Genomic DNA, 19646 nt, shown 5'->3' with positions numbered 1-19646 from the left:
GGAGAGACTGAACTTCACTGGACTTGGGAATAATTACGGGACGTGCACCGCACTATGCACATTTGGACATTGGTATAACCAAACTTTAATTATGCATTACTTCTGAGTGTGAGCCTGGGTAGATGCTTGGCTAACATAGTTGTTAAAAAGTGATTTGTGATTTAATAAACCAGACTGACGAGGTTATTGTGTTATCCCTGGTTATAACATGCTGTAGCCAATTGGAAGAGAAATCTCTTTACATTATAAGCCAAGATGGTAATGTAATTCAAGCAAAGTTCCTAAAGGAGAGCTGAGTATACTCAGAGCATATAATTAATAATCTGTCATATAGTTCAGAACAATAAGGAATGATGAAAAGAAGGTGAAGAAGCCCAAAAGGGTTCACAAAATTAACTGAAGAGGAGAAGTCTCGAACAAATGTGTAAGATGGAGTACAAAGAAAAATTTTGAAGTCATTAATATGGGATTATGGGACTGTATTTAGTGATATTCCTTGCACTGTAAAAAGCTTTGAGTGTGTGTTAAAGATAAAGCCTCATTAACCACTCTACTAGAAACCATATGAAACACCTATTACAAAAAGACCTGTCACTGAAAAAGAGCTACACAAACTTGAGAGTTTCGGTATTATTGATAGAAGGAGCAGTAAATACAACAAACCCTTAGTCGTAGTTGCTAATGCGATGGTAGAGTCAGGCTTGTGCTAAAATTCCAGACTTTCAAATAAGTGTATCCAGCAATAAAATGACCACACTGAAATAAATGATGAGTTACTTCAGAAATTGCAGTGTATTAAGTAAATGACCAGTTTAGGTTTGACTACAGGATTCCATCAAATACCTTTAGCTCCGCAATCAAGAAAGTACATAGAGCCTATTTGTTCAATTGAAAACGCTACCAGTACCATGTTGTTCCATTCGGATTGACTGTTTTGTTAGCAGAGTTTACAAGCTTTGGACTGTGTATTAGGGCAAGAGTTGAGATCTAAACTAACCATTTTCAAAGATGATAAACTTGCATCTAGTCAGAACTGGGAGGACCATCTAGGCCAAACATTGCTTTACCATTTTGTTTATGTTCTTACTCCAGTGATTATGACTTGCGAGCTCATCTATTTCAGGTAAGTGTAGAGTATGGAGAAACATAACACCATACCATAGTGTTTACCAGTGGACTGTTACCAAAACATGAAAGGAGACACACACTAACAGAAAGGGAGTTACTTGCTGTACACTGGACTTTTTACAAGTTTAAATATTATCTGAAAGGACATAAGATGATAGTCTACTCTGACCTAGGGCATTAAGTTATGTACAAGAATGCAGACTGTATTATGAGCAACTAGCAAGGTGTAGTGTGTTGCTTTGATTTTTGAAATAGAAGGTTCTGAAAATAAGGTAGCTGATACTCTCTCACGATCACCTGTGGCAGCAGATCAGAGTTAATTTGGGGTTGATGAAGAGAAAGAATTTAAACTTAAATATAGGAAAGGAGTGAAAGATGAGAAAACCATTACGGCTATCCATAATGATATTCATAGGAATGAAAACTGTGACTACTACTGGAAATTGATGAAAAGACTTTTAGAAAAACCAGGTGAAGATAAACTAGTCAAATTTTATAAAGTCCAGAAATGTATCCTATTCAGAATGACTTAGGAAGACTCTGACCACTGGAAACTATGTTGGCCGGGCAGTTTATGGAAAAATGTGTAACATACACTCCTGAGAGTTACTGTCACTCTGGTGCACAAAAATGTCTACAAAATCTGCAAGAGTATGTGTACTTTTACAGCATGAGTAAGAAAGTAAGGAAATGCGCTTTAAGATGTGATGATTGTCAAAGGGTCAAAGTGAGAAATTAGATTTGTCAGGGATCAATGCAAAACATAATCCCTGATAAACCCATGAGACTTATCACCCGTGTTCTTTTGGCCCATGTCCAAGTGCAGAAGATGGACTCAACTACATAGTAGACTGTTGTTGTGGCCTTCAGTCTGAAGACTTGTTTGATGGAGCTCTCCATGCTACTCTATCTTGTGCTAGCCTTTTCATCCCTGAATAACTATTGCAGCCTACATCCTTCTGCATCTGCTTACTGTTTTTGTCTCTTGGTCTTCCTCTACAATTTTTACTCCCCACTCTTCCCTCCAGTACTAAGCTGGTGATCCCTTGATGTGTCAGAATGTGTCCCATCAACTAATCCCTTCTTTTGGTCAAGTTATGTCACAAATTTCTTGTCTCCCCAATTCTGTTCAGTACCTCCTCATTAGTTACATGATTTACCTATGTAATTTTAAATGTTTCTGTAGCACCACATTTCGAAGTAATCTATTCCCTTTTATCAAAACTGTTTATTGTTCATATTTCACTTCCATACATGGTTACCGTACTGTAGGTGCAACCACAATGGAGGGGTATCTGTTGAGAGGCCAGACAAATGTGTGGCTCCTGAAGAGGGGCAGCAGCCTTTTCAGTAGTTGCAGGGGCAACAGTCTGGATGATTGACTGATCTGGCATTGTAGCACTAACCAAAACGGCCTTGCTGTGCTGGTACTGTGAACAGCTGAAAGCAAGGGGAAACTACAGTCGTAATTTTCCCCGAGGGCATGCAGCTTCACTGTAAGGTTAAATGATGATGGCGTCCTCTTGGGTAAAATATTCGGGAGGTAAAATAGTGCCCCATTCAGATCTCTGGGTGGAGACTACTCCGGAGGATGTTGCTGTCAGGAGAAAGAAAATTGGTGTTCTACGGATTGGAGTGTGGAATGTCAGATCACTTAATCAGCAGGTAGGTCAGAAAATTCAAAAAGAGAAATGGATAGGTTAAAGTTACATATACTGGGAGTTAGTGAAGTTCAGTGGCAGGAGGAACAAGACTTCTGGTCAGGTGACTGCAGGGTTATAAATACAAAATCAAAATGTTCAGTGGCAGGTAGAACAAGATTTCTGGTGAGGTGATACAGAGTTATAAATACAAAATTAAATAGGGGTAGTGCAGGAGTACGTTTAATAATGAATAACAAAAAAATAGTAGTGAGGGTAAGCTACCATAAACAACATAGTAAACGCATTATTGTGACTCAAAGCCCACACCTACCACAATAGTACAAGTTTGTATGCCAACTAGCTCTGCAGATGATGAAGAGATCGATGAAATGTATGCTGAGATAAAGGAAATTATTCAGATAGTGAAGGGAGACGAAAATTTAATAGTCATGGGTGACTGGAATTCATTAATAGGAAAAGGAAGAGAAGGTGAAAATGAAATGGGGGTAAGGAATTAAAGAGGAAGCCGCCTGGTAGAATTTTGCACAGAGCATAACTTAATCATAGCTAACACTTGGTTCAAGAATGATGAAAGAAGGTTGTATACATGAAAGAGGCCTGGAGATACTGGAAGGTTTCAGATAGGTTATATAATGGTAAGACAGAGAGTTAGGAACCAGGTTTCAAGCTGTAAGACATTTCCAGGGGCAGATGTGGACTCTGACCACAATCTATTGGTTATGAACTGTAGATTAAAACTGAAGAAACTGCAAAAAGGTGGGAATTGAAGGAGATGGGACCTGCATAAACTGACAGAACCAGAGGTTGTAGAGAGTTTCAGGGAGAGCATTATGGAATGATTGACAAGAATGGGGGGGGGGGGGGGGGGGGGAATACAGTAGATGAATAATGGGTAGCTATGAGACATGAAATAGTGAAGCCAGCAAAGGATCAAGTAGGTAAACAGACGAGGGCTAGTGGAAATCCTTGGATAACAGAAGAAATATTTAATTTAATTGATGAAAGTAGAACATATAAAAATGCAGTAAATGAAGCAGGCAAAAAGGAATACAAACGTCCCACAAATGAGATCGACAGGAAGTGCAAAATGGCTAAGCAGGGACGGCTAGAGGACAAGTGTAAGGATGTAGAGGCACATATCACTAGGGGAACAATAGATACTGCCTACAGGAAAATTAGAGAGACCTTTGGAAAAAAAGAGAACCAGTTGTATGAATATCAAGAGCTCAGATGGAAACTCAGTTCTAGGCAAAGACGGGAAAACAGAAAGGTGGAAGCAGTATATAGTGGGTCTACATAATGGCGATGTACTTGAGATCAATATTATGGAAATGGAAGAGCATGTAGATGAAAATTAAATGGGAGATATGATACTGCATGAAAAGTTTGACAGAGCACTGAAAGATCTAAATCAAAAAAAGGCCCCAGGAGTAGACAACATCCCATTAGAACTACTGAAAGCCTTGGGAGAGCCAGCCCTGACAAAACTCTACCATCTGGTGAGCAAAATGTATGAGACAGGTGAAATACCCACAGACTTCAAGAAGAATGTAATAAAGCCAACCCCAAAGAAAGCAGGTGTTGACAGGTGTGAAAATTATTGAACTATCAGTTTAATAAGTCAAAGCTGCAAAATACTAACACGAATTCTTTACAGACAAATGGAAAAACTGGTAGAAGCCAACCTCGGGGAAGATCAGTTTGGATTCCGCAGAAATGTTGGAACATGTGAAGCAATACTGACCATACGGCTTATCTTAGAAGGTAGATAAGGAAAGGCAGACCTATATTTCTAGCATTTTTTATAGTGTTGACTGGAATATTCTCTTTCAAATTCTGAAGGTGGCAGGGGTCAGACACAGGGAGCAAAAGGCTATTTACAATTTGTACACAAACCAGATGGCAGTTATAAGAGTCAAGGGCCATGAAAGGGAAGCAGTGGTTGGGAAGGGAGTGATACAGGGTTGTAGCCTATCCCCAATGTTATTCAATCTGTATATTGAGCAAGCAGTAAAGGAAACAAAAGAATAGTTCAGTGTAGGTATTAAAATCCATGGAGAAGAAATAAAAACTTTGAAGTTTGCCGATGACATTGTAATTCTATCAGAGACAGCAAAGGACCTGGAAGAGCAGTTGAACGGAATGGACATTGTCTTGGAAGGAGGATATAAGATTAACATCAACAAAAGCAAAATGGAATGTCATCAAATTAAATCAGGTGATGCTGATGGAATTAGATTAGGAAATGAGACACTTCAAGTAGTAAAGGAGTTTTGCTATTTGGGGAGCAAAATAACTGATGATGATCGAAGTAGAGAGGATATAAAATGTAGACTGGCAATGACAAGAAAAGCATTTCTGAAAAAGAGAAATTTGTTAACAACGAGTACAGATTCAAATGTCAGGAAGTCGTTTCTGAAAATATTTGTGTGGAGTGTAGCCATGTATGGAAGTGAAACATGGACGACAAATAGTTTAGACAAGAAGAGAATAGAAGCTTTTGAAATGTGGTGCTACAGAAGAATGTTGAAGATTAGATGGGTAGCCACATAACTAATGAGGAGGTATTGGACAGGATTGGGGAGAAGAGAATTTTGTGGCACAACTTGACAAGAAGAAGGGATTGGTTGGTAGCACCCGTTCTGAGGCATCAAGGGATCACTAATTTAGTATTGAAGGCAGTGTGGAGGGTAAAAATCATAGAGAGAGACAACAACAACAACAACGGATATACTACATGTTACTTTTTCAGTGTCTACAACCAATCTCTTTTTTAAACAACCACTGTATAATAACAGTAATAATAATAATGTATGTATTTTTCGTGATCCAGGTCTTATGTTAAAGTTAGTATGTAATATCTTAGCTGGTAAGGGCAGTATTTTGATGGCAACAGAAATCCTATTAAATAGGACCTGAACTGAAATTAGACAATCTGCAAAGGGTGGTGTAGTAACCCATACGTCACTACACCTTCGCCACTCCTACCAAGGCGCACATTATATAGAGCAGAGCATCGTTTGGTTGCTTCATGCCCCCACCAGAGGTCGCTTGCCATGGTCCAGTGTCTGAATCACTTGCAGCCAAGAGCCAGCAGCCCCTGGTGGGCAAATGCTCTTTACATTGCCCTGCACCAGCTCTGGCCAGCAGTCTGTACTAATCACTAGTCTTGTAAATGCCATTAAACTGTATTCCCTTACTTACGTTTATGCTGTCATGCTGCGTCATAATAAATACTTGTTGGTTTCTCCCAACCATGTCTTTTATTGTGTTTGGAGTCAGAATGTGTGGAGAAAAAGTAAGGATGAAACATGTTGACTGTGTCACCATAAAATGAATATCAGAAATGCTGCATGGACATTGAGTAATAGGGTATCCAATGCATCTGAATTCCTTGAGAAAGATTTGCAGCTTGAGAACTTCAAAGACTGTAAACCAAGATTTGGATTTATACAGTTTATGAACAATGGTTTCAATTGCTATAAAAGTAGGAAACTGTAAGCCAAAAGATGTAAAGCACCTCTGTCATTTTAGACAGCTAGTCACATTTTGTCATTGCTGGATGAAGCTGAAAAATGTATAAAGGAATTAAGACTGGATACAAATGGCCCCTCTGTTTTGCATACAAACCAAAAGATGGGTTTCCTTGGTTTTACTGTGTTGACTCACAGTATGAGGAGGAGGAGATTAGTGTTTAATGGCCCATCGACAATTAGATTAGATTAGTACTTGTTCCATAGATCATGAATACGACACTTCGTAATGAAGTGGCACAGTCTAATCTACATTTTACAACTTCTCTACTTTAGCCAACATCAATTATTTTGCTGCCCAACTAGCAAAACTCATCTGCTACTTTAAGTGCCTCGATTCCTAATCTAATTCCCTCACCATCACCTGATTTAATTTGACCACATCACATTGTCCTTGTTTTCCTTTTGCTGGTATTCATCTCACGTCCTCCTTTCAAGACAATGTCCATTCTGTTCAGCTGCTCTTCCAAGTCCTTCGCTGTCTCTGACAGAATCACAATGTCATGGGCAAACCTCAAAGTTTTTATTTCTTTTCCCTGAACATTAATCCCAACTCCAAATTTTTCTTTGGTTTCGTTTACTGCTTGTTCAATGTACAAATTGAGTGTTCATTAAAAAAAATGACGATCATTGCACTCGGGACCTGTGGAAGGTACATTAGCTCATTTGTTTCAGTAGTAAATATTTGTAATGTATTATGGTTTTTCTGATATATTCTACATCCTGGAGAACCTCATTATTACAGATCAATTGGAATGAAAGTAAATCTAATCTAACATTGGGCACAGGCCACAACCTTGCCTCACTCCCTTCTCAACCACTTCTTTCCTTTCAAGTAATCGACACTTATTACTGCTGTCTGGTTTCTGTACAAATTGTAAATAGAATTTCACTCCCTGTATTTTACCCTTGCTACCTTCAGAATTTCAAAGAGAGTCTTCCATTCAACATTGTCAAAAGCTTTCTCCATGTCTACAAATGCTATAAATGTAGGTTTGTCTTTCTTTAACATATCTACTAAGATAAGTCGGACGATCAGTAGTGCCGTTTTGTTCCTACACTTCTCTGGAATCCAAATTGATCTTCCCCCAAGATTGGCTTCTACCAGTTTTTCTATTCTTCTGTAGACTATGTGATCAAAATTATCCAGTCACCTGGCTGAAAATGACTTACAAATTCATGGCACCCTCCATCGGTAATGCTGGAATTCAATATGGTGTTGACCAATCCTTAGCCTTGATGACAGCTTCCACTCTCACAGGCATACATTCAGTCAGGTGCTGAAAGGTTTCTTGGTGAATGGAAGCCCATTCTTCACAGATTGCTGCACTGAGGAGAGGTATCGATGTCAGTTGGTGAGGCCTGGCACAAAGTCAGTGTTCCAAAACATCCCATAGGTGTTCTCTAGGATTCAGGTCAGGATTCAGTGCAGGCTAGTCCATTACAGGGATGTTATTGTCATGTAACCACTCCGCCACAGGACGTGCATTATGAACAGGTGCTCGATCATATTGCAAGATGCAATCACAATCCCCGAATTGCTCTTCAACAGTGGAAAGCAAGAAGGTGCTTAAAACATCAAATTAGGCCTGTGCTGTGATATTGTCATGGAAAACAAAAAGGGGTGCAAGCCCCCTCCATGAAGAACATGATCACACCATAGCACCACCGCCTCCGAATTTTGCTGTTGGCACTACACACCCTGGCAGATGTTCACCAGACATTTGCCATACCCACACCCTGCTATCGGATCGCCACATTGTGTACCATGATTTTTCACTCCACACAACATTTTTCCAATGTTTAATCATCCAATCTTTATACTCCTGACACCAAGCGAGGTGTCATTTGGCATTTATGGGCATGATGTGTGGTTTATGAGAAGCCGCTCGACCATGAAATCCAAGTTTTCTCACCTCCCACCTAACTGTCATAGTACTTGGTTTGGATCCTGATGCAGTTTGGAATTCCTGTGTGTTGGTTTGAATAGATGTCTGCCTATTACACATTACGACCCTCTTCAATTGTTGGCGGTCTCTGACAGTCAACAGACGAGGTCTGCCTATACGCTTTTAGTCTGTATGTGTCCCTTCATGTTTCCAGTTCACTGTCCCATTGGAAACAGTGGACCTAGGGATGTTTCAGAATGTGTAAATCTTGCATACAGACATATGACACGTATGACACATGTGACACCTAATTACCTGACCATGTTTGACATCTGTGAGTTCTTCGGAGTTCCCCAATCTGCTCTCTCCCGATGTCTGATGACTACTGAAGTCACTGATATGGAGTAGGTGGAAGCACAATGCACCTAATGTATGTTTTTGGTGGTTTCTGGATACTTTTGATCACATAGTGTAAATGATTCTCTCATAAGCAGTCCTCTTTCAAAATTCTTACTGACACACAAGTTGTTACAAATGCACATTGGAAGATTTTTCAGTTCATTCAGGATGCGTGTTGGTGGTAACAATAACCATACAGCTACTCAGTGCAAAGCTGCCTACAAAAGATTACTCATTCATCGGCAAGTAAGAGGTTCAGAATTTGGAATTTATTTGGACACCAAAGAGTATTTTATTCTGAATGTATCTTCATCACTGTGTATAACACAGATAGTTTTTAATAGTCTCCATTTGTCATACTTGGCACACTTACATCGTGTTTCCAATTTGAGCAAAACTCACTAAACTCAATTTATGCATTTTTAAAAATCTTTTTATTTTTTTAACACATACTGTCCAGCATCCTCTACAAGGCTGTGCAGCCAGCTTCAGCAAAACCTGCTTTATTCCAAAACTATAGCAAACAGAATACAGACCATTTTTTAAAAACTTGCCTCATGCATATGTAGTGGTCATTTGAAAACTGACTGTATGCTACTTAGCTTTCCAAAGATGTCACAGGCATTGCTGTGTTTTCTCACAATTTGTTTAGTGTGTGATAGATGTGAGAAAAAGAACTTTTCTGACGGCTTTATGGCATTCCTGGAGTAACTGGTTTGCTTGGCTGCAGACTGCAGGGCATATTATCACAATCTGTTGGCAGCTGGTTGCCAGTTACTGTCAACTGGTGGAAGTTAGGCATAGAAAACCAAACTTTTGTTAAATAGTGACTACGGAAGACAACAGTGAATATAATATTTCTGTGAGTGAAACACTTGGTGAACATAAAAGAAGAAAAACAGAGTAATCAAACATCTCCAAACTAAATCATTACAGCATTCAAAGCAAAATGTCGTGCCTGATATTGACTGTCAGCATGGTGAAAGAAGTGAGGCAAGCAATAATGGAAGGAAAGGCTGTCATGCACGCAAACTCGCTTGTGCTGACTTACCATATTTCAATAATCTATCATATTCTGCAGCAGACAAGAGGAAGCAAGATGCATTCCTTCTGGCATACATGGATTACTCAGCAGCTGCTAGATATGTTGCAGATCCCACTGAAGCTGAGACCTTTAAATCAGTGTCTATTCAAGTATAAGACAAACTTTGAGATGGATCCCTGGTACCAGTTGGTGCTGCAATATTTCGGGAAATAACAGGTGTCTCGCAGGATCACTTAGCCCATATTGCTCAGCACTGTCAAGAAACTGGACTGCACTACAAGAACAAAAGATGGCTCAAGTGCAGTTCAAGCTACGATTACTCTATGACCAAACAAGTGAAAGAGCACATTTTAAAGTATAAGCAGAAGGAAACTGAGTAGGTCATATTTGCTCCCAACATTAAATGTAAATGGAAAGTGGGAAAATATTTGCGAACAACAAAATCAAGCAGGCAATGAAAATCTATAATAATTTTAAACTCAGCTTTAGTAACCCTCAGGGTGACAACTGCTCAACATGCAAGGAGCCTGAACTGAAAATAAAGGTCACAGAAACTGAAGGAGGCCAGGAATGTGCAAAACTAACCTCTGCTTGCATAAATCCCATGCAAAGAAGTTCCAAAGCATCACGAACACCTACTCTGAAGACACTGTAAAAGTTCCATCTGACATGCGAAATAAATCAACCTCTGCCACAGCTCTCTATTGGATAAATGTTCAATGTTTAACACACAAGAGATATGGTTCTATAACATGATTGTGGTGATACATGAACAAAAACTAGATACTGATAATGTATTTCACTATACTTGGTGTGAAACAGAAGCTGCAATAGGTGCAAATGAAATCGCATCTGCACTACAACATTTTGTCCTACATTATTTGGAAGAAAGCGCTAGAGGTATTGATGAGAGAGGATCAAAACTTGAGCTTATTCCAGACTCATGAATCAGTCAGAACAAAAATTCTTTAATGCTCTGTTTGTTGGAACAATTTATGGAACGCATTAAAGTGTTGTTGTTGTTGTTGTTGTTGTTGTTGTTGTGGTCTTCAGTCCTGAGACTGGTTTGATGCAGCTCTCCATGCATACAGTAAAGCTGCATGCCTTCGGGAAAAATTATGGCTGTAGTTTCCCCTTGCTTTCAGCCGTTCACAGTACCAGCACAGCAAGGCCGTTTTGGTTAGTGTTACAAGGCCAGATCAGTCAATCATCCAGACTGTTGCCCCTGCAACTACTGAAAAGGCTGCTGCCCCTCTTCAGGAACCACACATTTGTCTGGCCTCTCAACAGATACCCCTCCGTTGTGGTTGCACCTACGGTACGGCCATCTGTATTGCTGAGGCACGCAAGCCTCCCCACCGACGGCAAGGTCCATGGTTCATAGGGGGGGGGGGGGGGGGGGGGGGGGGCATTATAGTGTACTCTGACCTTATTCACATTTTCACATTCACAGACATGATTTCACACTACCAGATCATGTATTCAGTACAGTAGAGAGAAAACATTAGAAGAAAGAAGAGATTATATCACCTTGTCAATATGGGAATATTCTTGTGGCGTTTGAAAATGTGCTGGCATGGGGAGATGACCGATTTTCTTGCGACTTCAAACAGGTTCCTAAGGCAATCTGGAAGTCTATGTTGCCTTTCAAAATGAGAATGTACCAATACTTACAGCCAAACCAATTGTAAGATTAAGTGTGCTGTTAAAATTATGTATTTCTCTATATCAGAAGTATACTGAAGATGTTTTCAGAAAGAACATCCTTCTTTTAAAGCCGTGAAACATGCTGTCAATATTCCCAAGAAAAATCACGTGAGTGCGAAAAAGAAGAAAGATGTAAAGTAGATAATGCATTTGCTTGCCATTCCTAAGTATGCTGTATGTTTGTATGATGACATACTCTCTGCAAGTGATGAGCAGTATGAAAATCATGACAGCTCAAGGAGAATTTATGAGAATGAAGAGTTCCTTGAAGGTGTGTAGAAGATAAAAAGAATTATTACTCACAACTTTTAAAAAAAACAGGCATCCAATATTCAGATATCACTGTTCTAGTTTGAGCATAAAGCAAGCTTTAAAAAAGAAAACTGTTTTCCTACTCCCAGCAGTTGATAACATAACAAAAATTTTATGTATGTGCAACAACTATCCTAAACATTTTCAAAACTGTAAAAAATTTAGTAATTATACATGGTTTTTCTCATTGAACTTGTTTGTTAATTTAAAAAAACTGAATCCTGTAGAATTTTATTTTTGCATAAAGTCAGTTTTGCAAAAACAGTCTTCAATTGGAAATAAGCGATCTGTGCTTACTGAAAGTTGTGGATTCAGGAAAAATTCTTTATTAGTCAAGATCACAAGGGCAGTTTCATATTGATAACTAATTTAGCTTAAGTTAATTAGCCATATTCAGATCATAAAACAACAACGACATGTCAAATAGCCATTGTCACAGCAAATCAGGTATATAAACTTCCATGTGACAACTGCCCACAATTCTATATAGACCAGTGGTGTACTGTAGGTCTCTAGAAGAGCATAGCATTCCAAAGGATTGGAAAAGGGCACAGGTCATCCCCGTTTTCAAGAAGGGACGTCGAACAGATGTGCAGAACTATAGACCTATATCTCTAATGTCTATCAGTTGTAGAATTTTGGAACACGTATTATGTTCGAGTATAATGACTTTTCTGGAGACAAGAAATCTACTCTGTAGGAATCAGCATGGGTTTCGAAAAAGACCATCGTGTGAAACCCAGCTCGCGCTATTCGTCCACGAGACTCAGAGGGCCATAGACACGGGTTCCCAGGTAGTTGCCGGGTTTCTTGACTTTCGCAAGGCGTTCGATACAGTTCCGCACAGTCGTTTAATGAACAAAGTAAGAGCATATGGCCTGTCAGACCAATTGTGTGATTGGATTGAAGAGTTCCTAGATAACAGAACACAGCATGTCATTCTCAATGGAGAGAAGTCTTCCGAAGCAAGAGTGATTTCAGGTGTGCCGCAGGGGAGTGTCATAGGACCGTTGCTGTTCACAATATACACAAATAACTTTGTGGATGACATAGGAAGTTTACTGAGGCTTTTTGCGGATGATGCTGTAGTATATTGAGAGGTTGTAACAATGGAAAATTGTACTGAAATGCATGAGGATCTGCAGAGAATTGACGCATGGTGCAGGGAATGGCAACTGAATCTCAATGTAGACAAGTGTAATGTGCTGTGAATACACAGAAAGAAAGATCCCTTATCATTTATCCACAATATAGCAGGTCAGCAACTGGAAGCAGGTAATTCCATAAATTATCCGGGAGTACACATAAGGAGTGATTTAAAATGGAATGATCATATAAAGTTGATCGTCGGTAAAGCAGATGCCAGACTGAGATTCATTGGAAGAATCCTAAGGAAATATCCAAAAACAAAGGAAGTAGGTTACAGTACGCTTGTTCGCCCACTGCTTGAATACTGCTCAGCAGTGTGGGATCCTTACCCGACAGGGTTGATAGAAGAGATAGAGACGATCCAACGGAGAGCAGCGTGCTTCATTACAGGGTCATTTATCAATCGCAAAAGTGTTACGGAGATGATAGATTAACTCCAGTGGAAGACTCTGCAGGAGAGACGCTCAGTAGCTTGGTACGGGCTTTTGTTGAAATTTCAAGAACATACTTTCACCGAGGAGTCAAGCAGTATATTGCTCCCTCCTACGTATATCTCACGAAGAGACCATGAGGATAAAAGCAGAGAGATTAGAGCCCACACAGAGGCATACCGACAATCCTTCTTTCCACAAACAATACGAGACTGGAATAGAAGGGAGAACCGATAGAGATACTCAAGGTACCCTCCGCCACACACCGTCAGGTGGCTTGCAGAGAATGGATGTAGATGTAGATGTAGAGTTTGACTATAAGATACCAGGAACACATGGATGCCTTCTGGTTAAACAATTCTTATAAAAACATTGCTGCAACACATCAGAAGGAACATGACCACTCAGTCAAAGCCATTAATGATAATCTGTAGATACTACTCACTCACAGGAAAGGAAATAGAATGAATCTTCCTCAAGAGCTAAACATTTACATCCATAGCTCCCACCACACTTAATTCTCAATGAAGAAGACCTTGCAAACAATTTCTTTCTCCACATCTTTAATGAAATATTTTTAAAATCAAAAACTGTACCTCATGGCCCTATCACAACTAGCAAATTTTTTGAAGGAAAAAAAGACAATGTCTATCTAACCTTATATAATTTGCAAGCAACCTTTTGTAAATTATAAATGACAGTGTGGTTCCATAATCAAGTAACAGTTTCGCTTTCATTATTTGTAATATCTGTATGTATAACATATTTTCACTTCTTTGACCTAAGCTCTTTGACTGTAACTTCTGTTTTCAATGTAAACACATTGGATGTTGTGAATGCATGTGTTTCTGAAGTTACTAACATCCAAAGTGCACTACTTAATTAAGGAAATGGTATGGAAGAACCAATAATTAGTGTGGTGACTAATATACAGTTAACATGTAAAAAATGAAATATTTTTGTAAAGCAAATGTGATAAATGTAATGCGAAAACAATATGGATATATCATAGCCACTTCCAAATGTTTCATTTGAGTCTATTTAGCCACCATAAGATTCTTTTTTTATGGGATTATGTACATGGAATGTAAAACCACTTGAAGATGAGCACAAGCCCGAGACCAGTCATGTGTTAAATAAAATCACCTTGTTTAAGGTGCATTGCTTATCATACAGCCTTATAAAGATATTTTATAGCCTCGAGTAGCCTGACTTGGCACATTTATGTTGTTTTTGACATAGTCAAATTGTAAATAAGCAATCTGTGTTTGTAGAAAGTTGTGGATACAGGAAAAAACTCTTTAATAGTCAAGATCACATACATAATTTTCTATTGATAGCTAGTTTTGGCTAAGTTAGCCACCTTCAATACAAAAAACCTTTTTGTTTGGTGTACTTCATCAATTAGTGGGACATATGGTCATAATCTTGTTTATGCTGTGTTGGTTATTACACGGCCTTACACATTTTTTTATAGTCTCCATTCACCTAACTTGGCACATTTATGTTGTTGTTATTTTGGCATATCTCCAAGATGGCTGTGTCCAATAACAACATAAATGGGCCAAATCAGGCAAATGGAGACTATCTCCATCTGCATCTGCATCTGCACCTGCACCTGCACCTGCATCGGCATCTTCTGCAAGCCACGACATGGTGCGTGGCAGAAGGTACCATGTGCCACTACTAGTCATTTCCTTTTCTATTCCAGTCACAAATAAATCAAGGAAAAAAATGACTGACTGCATGCCTACTTATAAGCCCGAATTTCTTGTATCTTATCTCTGCAGTGCTTATATGAAATGTATGTTAGTGGTAGTAGAACTGTTCTGCAATCAGCTTCAAAATGCTGGTTCTCTAAATTTTCTCATTCCTTGAAAAGAAAGTCCCTCCCCTCCCTTCCCGAAACATATCTGTAATACTTGCTTGCTATTCAAACTTACCATAACAAATTTAGCACACCGCCTCTGAACTGCTTTGGTGCCTATCAGAAACTTTGTAAGGCTGTATAATAATCAATGCCATTTAAACAAAATTATGAGAATGTGTCCCACAACTGGTGCTGTACACTTTCTTGACCAAAAAGACCTTTTTCTAAATCCACAACTTTCAGTGGAATATATGATTTGGATTATTATTTTGGTTGTTCTGATTCCATTTGTGTAATTAACTTGCATTAGGGCAGTCATAATTGAAAAATATAATCAACTGACATTAGTGCTACATTTATATACGAGAAAGACTTTGTGAGCTAACTAGCATAATTCAATATAATAACCCACATCAACAGACAGCTAAGCATTCCAACATTCCTGTAAAGTATTCTGAATCACCTAAAATTAATTATCTTCCACAGCAATTAAAATCTAAGCTTTAGGCGAATGATAGTTTTCATCATGGATTTTGTAAGAACCACTGTCACGTTCTGAACTTTGACTACCTACATTTGTTACCTTCATTTTTCTGTGCAAAATGAATGTAGCATTGATTGAGTAACTCAATAATTATTAATTTCATGTAATTAAATCTAATTTGCAATATGGTGTTCATTCATATAAACAAGGGGAGGCACAATGCATAAGGATGATGGTGACCATATATTTTCCCTAAATTTGTGATTTGCAACATTTTTTTTTATGAATCAAAATCGCATTAGTTCTTGTAGTTCATCAAAAACAGCAAAATCCTACCTAGCCGAATTTTAAAGCATAATGTAGTTTTCAAAATATCAGTTTGTTCCTATACCAGTCTTTATTATAAGTCACAAAATAGTCAGTCCGCAATTTAAAACTACACAAGTAACATCTATGTCGGGTGCACTCTCAGCGTTGACTCAAACCACGATTTTAAAAATTTTGTTTGTGAAAATATGTGCACCAACAATCACAAAAACTCATTAATATTAAAGCCTAAAGACTTCAGAGTGATTACAGCACCTTTATTTAGTGAACATTGTGACTGTGTTGTGATCAAGTATTATGGAATGTGATTGTCAATGAATTAGTGATTGTTAGGCATAGTGAATCTAATTATGGACCAACTTAAATGAACTACAGCAGTGTAATTCTATCTGACAAATTACTGAAAGACTATGCTAAGTGTGAACTTTTTCATTTTTATATTAATGTGAATGTCATTTTTGTACCACGCTAGAACATTCAGCTTCACTACTGGACAGTGACTTAGGCATTGTGCTAATAATTTTTATGTAGCAGATAAACTGGTAATTGTATTTAATAACTGAACAATGAAAGAAAAATAATGCATGTGTTAATGTCAACTAAAATGTGGTGTTGTGTATACCTTTGAGCAAACACTATCCTACAATCACCTAAACTTTCAGCTTTGAGGTGATCAAGACTGGTGCTACCAGGGACGAGACTACAAAATCCACGTCAATTTTGAAACATGGTACCCAAGGTGCAGAATGTTCCACCCTGGCACAGTAAGGACTTATGAACTTTGCAAAATGTGGCTTTGTAGTGGAACTCGCAAATAGTTTAAGTGATGGTGAATGATTTATATACAGCAGTGAGTGACTACTGCACAGTGGACTATAATTTTGTGTGGTGTAAATGAACTGAAATTATAAATAAACTGCAAATAGGACAGTGCACAGATAAGTTTCTGGAACAGAGCAAATTTTATTATATGAAACATGGACAGAAGCAGGTGCTATTACATGTAGAGACTTTTGACCAACTTGGGATCAGGACTGCCTGACATCATCAGTGACACCATTTTCTATAGCAACTGATGAGGAACTGGCAGGGTGGAGTTTTATGATGTAAACAAAGCAGCGTGTGAGTGCAGAGTTACGACAAGGAACAATGAGCTGACAACATATTTCGATGGTAGCAACACTTGGAGCAGAAACAATTTAGAAGTAAAATTGTCTTGTTGTTTAGGGGCAACTAACTGGGCTCAGCTACGTATTACCACGATTGTTTTGAGTACACCACAAAAGTTTAGTGATAGTTCAGTAAGACAAGACTGTTCCAAGACGATGGCAGTGTTTGCCAATGCATTCGAACCTTTGCTAACCACTTTGGAACAAGAGCTAAGAAGGCTAAACATAAAAGTCAAAATATCACGTGTAAGGCATACGCTGATGAGATGAGTCTCGTGGCTGCAACTGACAACAATGTAGAGAAGGCTCTACAGATCATTGCCCTATAAAAACTGGTATCAGGAGCAAAGTTAAATAAATCAAAATTAAATATTAAGAATGTTTGACAAGGAGTACCTGTGCAAAGCCTGAGACAACTAAATGTGGTCTCCCATATAAAATTATTAGGTACTGACTACAGACACAATATAAAACACACCATCTCTGCCAACTGTAAAAAAATCCTCAAAAGCATATGAGTGAATGTGCATGGGCATAGCATGAGGAAACTCTATGACCTTCAAAGCGCGTCCCTGGAAAACATGTATATTATTTCAAAACTAAGCTATGTGATGCAAGTGATACTTATTCCTTGTCAGCCTTAGGTCACTTTTTAACCCACGCAGACATTTTCAAAGTTAAATTTGACACTCTAACTCTCTCTGCAAAAAATGGTGGAGTAAAGTTTGTGGAAATTAGTATCAAGTCCAAAGCTTTATACTTATGTGCAATTTACAAGCTGTGGAAGAGATCATCTAACAGCCTAACATCTCACCTGTGTAATGAACTTACTCCCGTCAATGTGAATCCACTTATAAATGTGTAATATTTACCAGCCATATTCCACCATCTCAAGAATTTTTAATCGAATTCAGTTATAACAGACACACATTCTAGCAAATAACATGATGAAGGCGAAGGGAAAGCACTTAAGTACCTCCAAGAAGATTCTGAGATACTCATCCTCCCTGCAGACAAAGGAAATTCTATGGTCCTGATACCATGATTAGATTAGATTAGATTAGATTAGATAATACTACTTCCATGGATCATGAATACGATATTTCGTAATGATGAGGAACAAGTCAAATTTTCCAATACATGACATAATTAAGTTAATTTAACAACATAATTAAATATACTAGAGGGAAACATTCCACGTGGGAAAAATATATCTAAAAACACAAATGATGTGACTTACCGAACGAAAGTGCTGGCAGGTCGATAGACACACAAACACACACACAAAATTCAAGCTTTCGCAACAAACTGTTGCCTCATCAGGAAAGAGGGAAGGAGAGGGAAAGACGAAAGGATGTGGGTTTTAAGGGAGAGGGTAAGGAGTCATTCCAATCCCAGGAGCGGAAAGACTTACCTTAGGGGGAAAAAAGGAAAAAAGGACAGGTACACACTCGCACACACACACATATCCATCCGCACATACACAAACACAAGCAGACATTTGTAAAGGCAAAGAGTTTGGGCAGAGATGTCAGTCGGGCAGAAGTAAAGAGGCAAAGACGTTGTTGAAAGACAGGTGAGGTATGAGCGGCGGCAAATTGAAATTAGCGGAGATTGAGGCCTGGCGGATAACGAGAAGAGAGGATATACTGAAGGGCAAGTTCCCATCTCCGGAGTACTGACAGGTTGGTGTTAGTGGGAAGTATCCAGATAACCCGGACGGTGTAACACTGTGCCAAGATGTGCTGGCCGTGCACCAAGGCATGTTTAGCCACAGGGTGATCCTCATTACCAACAAACACTGTCTGCCTGTGTCCATTCATGCGAATGGACAGTTTGTTGCTGGTCATTCCCACATAGAAAGCTTCACAGTGTAGGCAGGTCAGTTGGTAAATCACGTGGGTGCTTTCACACGTGGCTCTGCCTTTGATCGTGTACACCTTCCGGGTTACAGGACTGGAGTAGGTGGTGGTGGGAGGGTGCATGGGACAGGTTTTACATCGGGGGCGGTTACAAGGGTAGGAGCCAGAGGGTAGGGAAGGTGGTTTGGGGATTTCATAGGGATGAACTAAGAGGTTACGCAGGTTAGGTGGACGGCGGAAAGACACTCTTGGTGGAGTGGGGAGGATTTCATGAAGGATGGATCTCATTTCAGGGCAGGATTTGAGGAAGTCGTATCCCTGCTGGAGAGCCACATTCAGAGTCTGATCCAGTCCCGGAAAGTATCCTGTCACAAGTGGGGCACTTTTTGGGTTCTTCTGTGTGAGGTTCTGGGTTTGAGGAGATGAGGAAGTGGCTCTGGTTATTTGCTTCTGTACCAGGTCGTGAGGGTAGTTGCGGGATGCGAAAGCTGTTTTCAGGTTGTTGGTGTAATGGTTCAGGAATTCCGGACTGGAGCAGATTCATTTGCCACGAAGACCTAGGCTGTGAGGAAGGGACTGTTTGATGTGGAACAGGTGGCAGCTGTCATAATGGAGGTACTGTTGCTTGTTGGTGGGTTTGATGTGGACGGACGTGTGAAGCTGGCCATTGGACAGGT

Source organism: Schistocerca americana, chromosome 4, assembly GCF_021461395.2.
Source record: "Schistocerca americana isolate TAMUIC-IGC-003095 chromosome 4, iqSchAmer2.1, whole genome shotgun sequence".
In the NCBI taxonomy this organism is placed as follows: Eukaryota; Metazoa; Arthropoda; class Insecta; order Orthoptera; family Acrididae; genus Schistocerca; species Schistocerca americana.
This window is presented reverse-complemented; position numbering follows the sequence as displayed.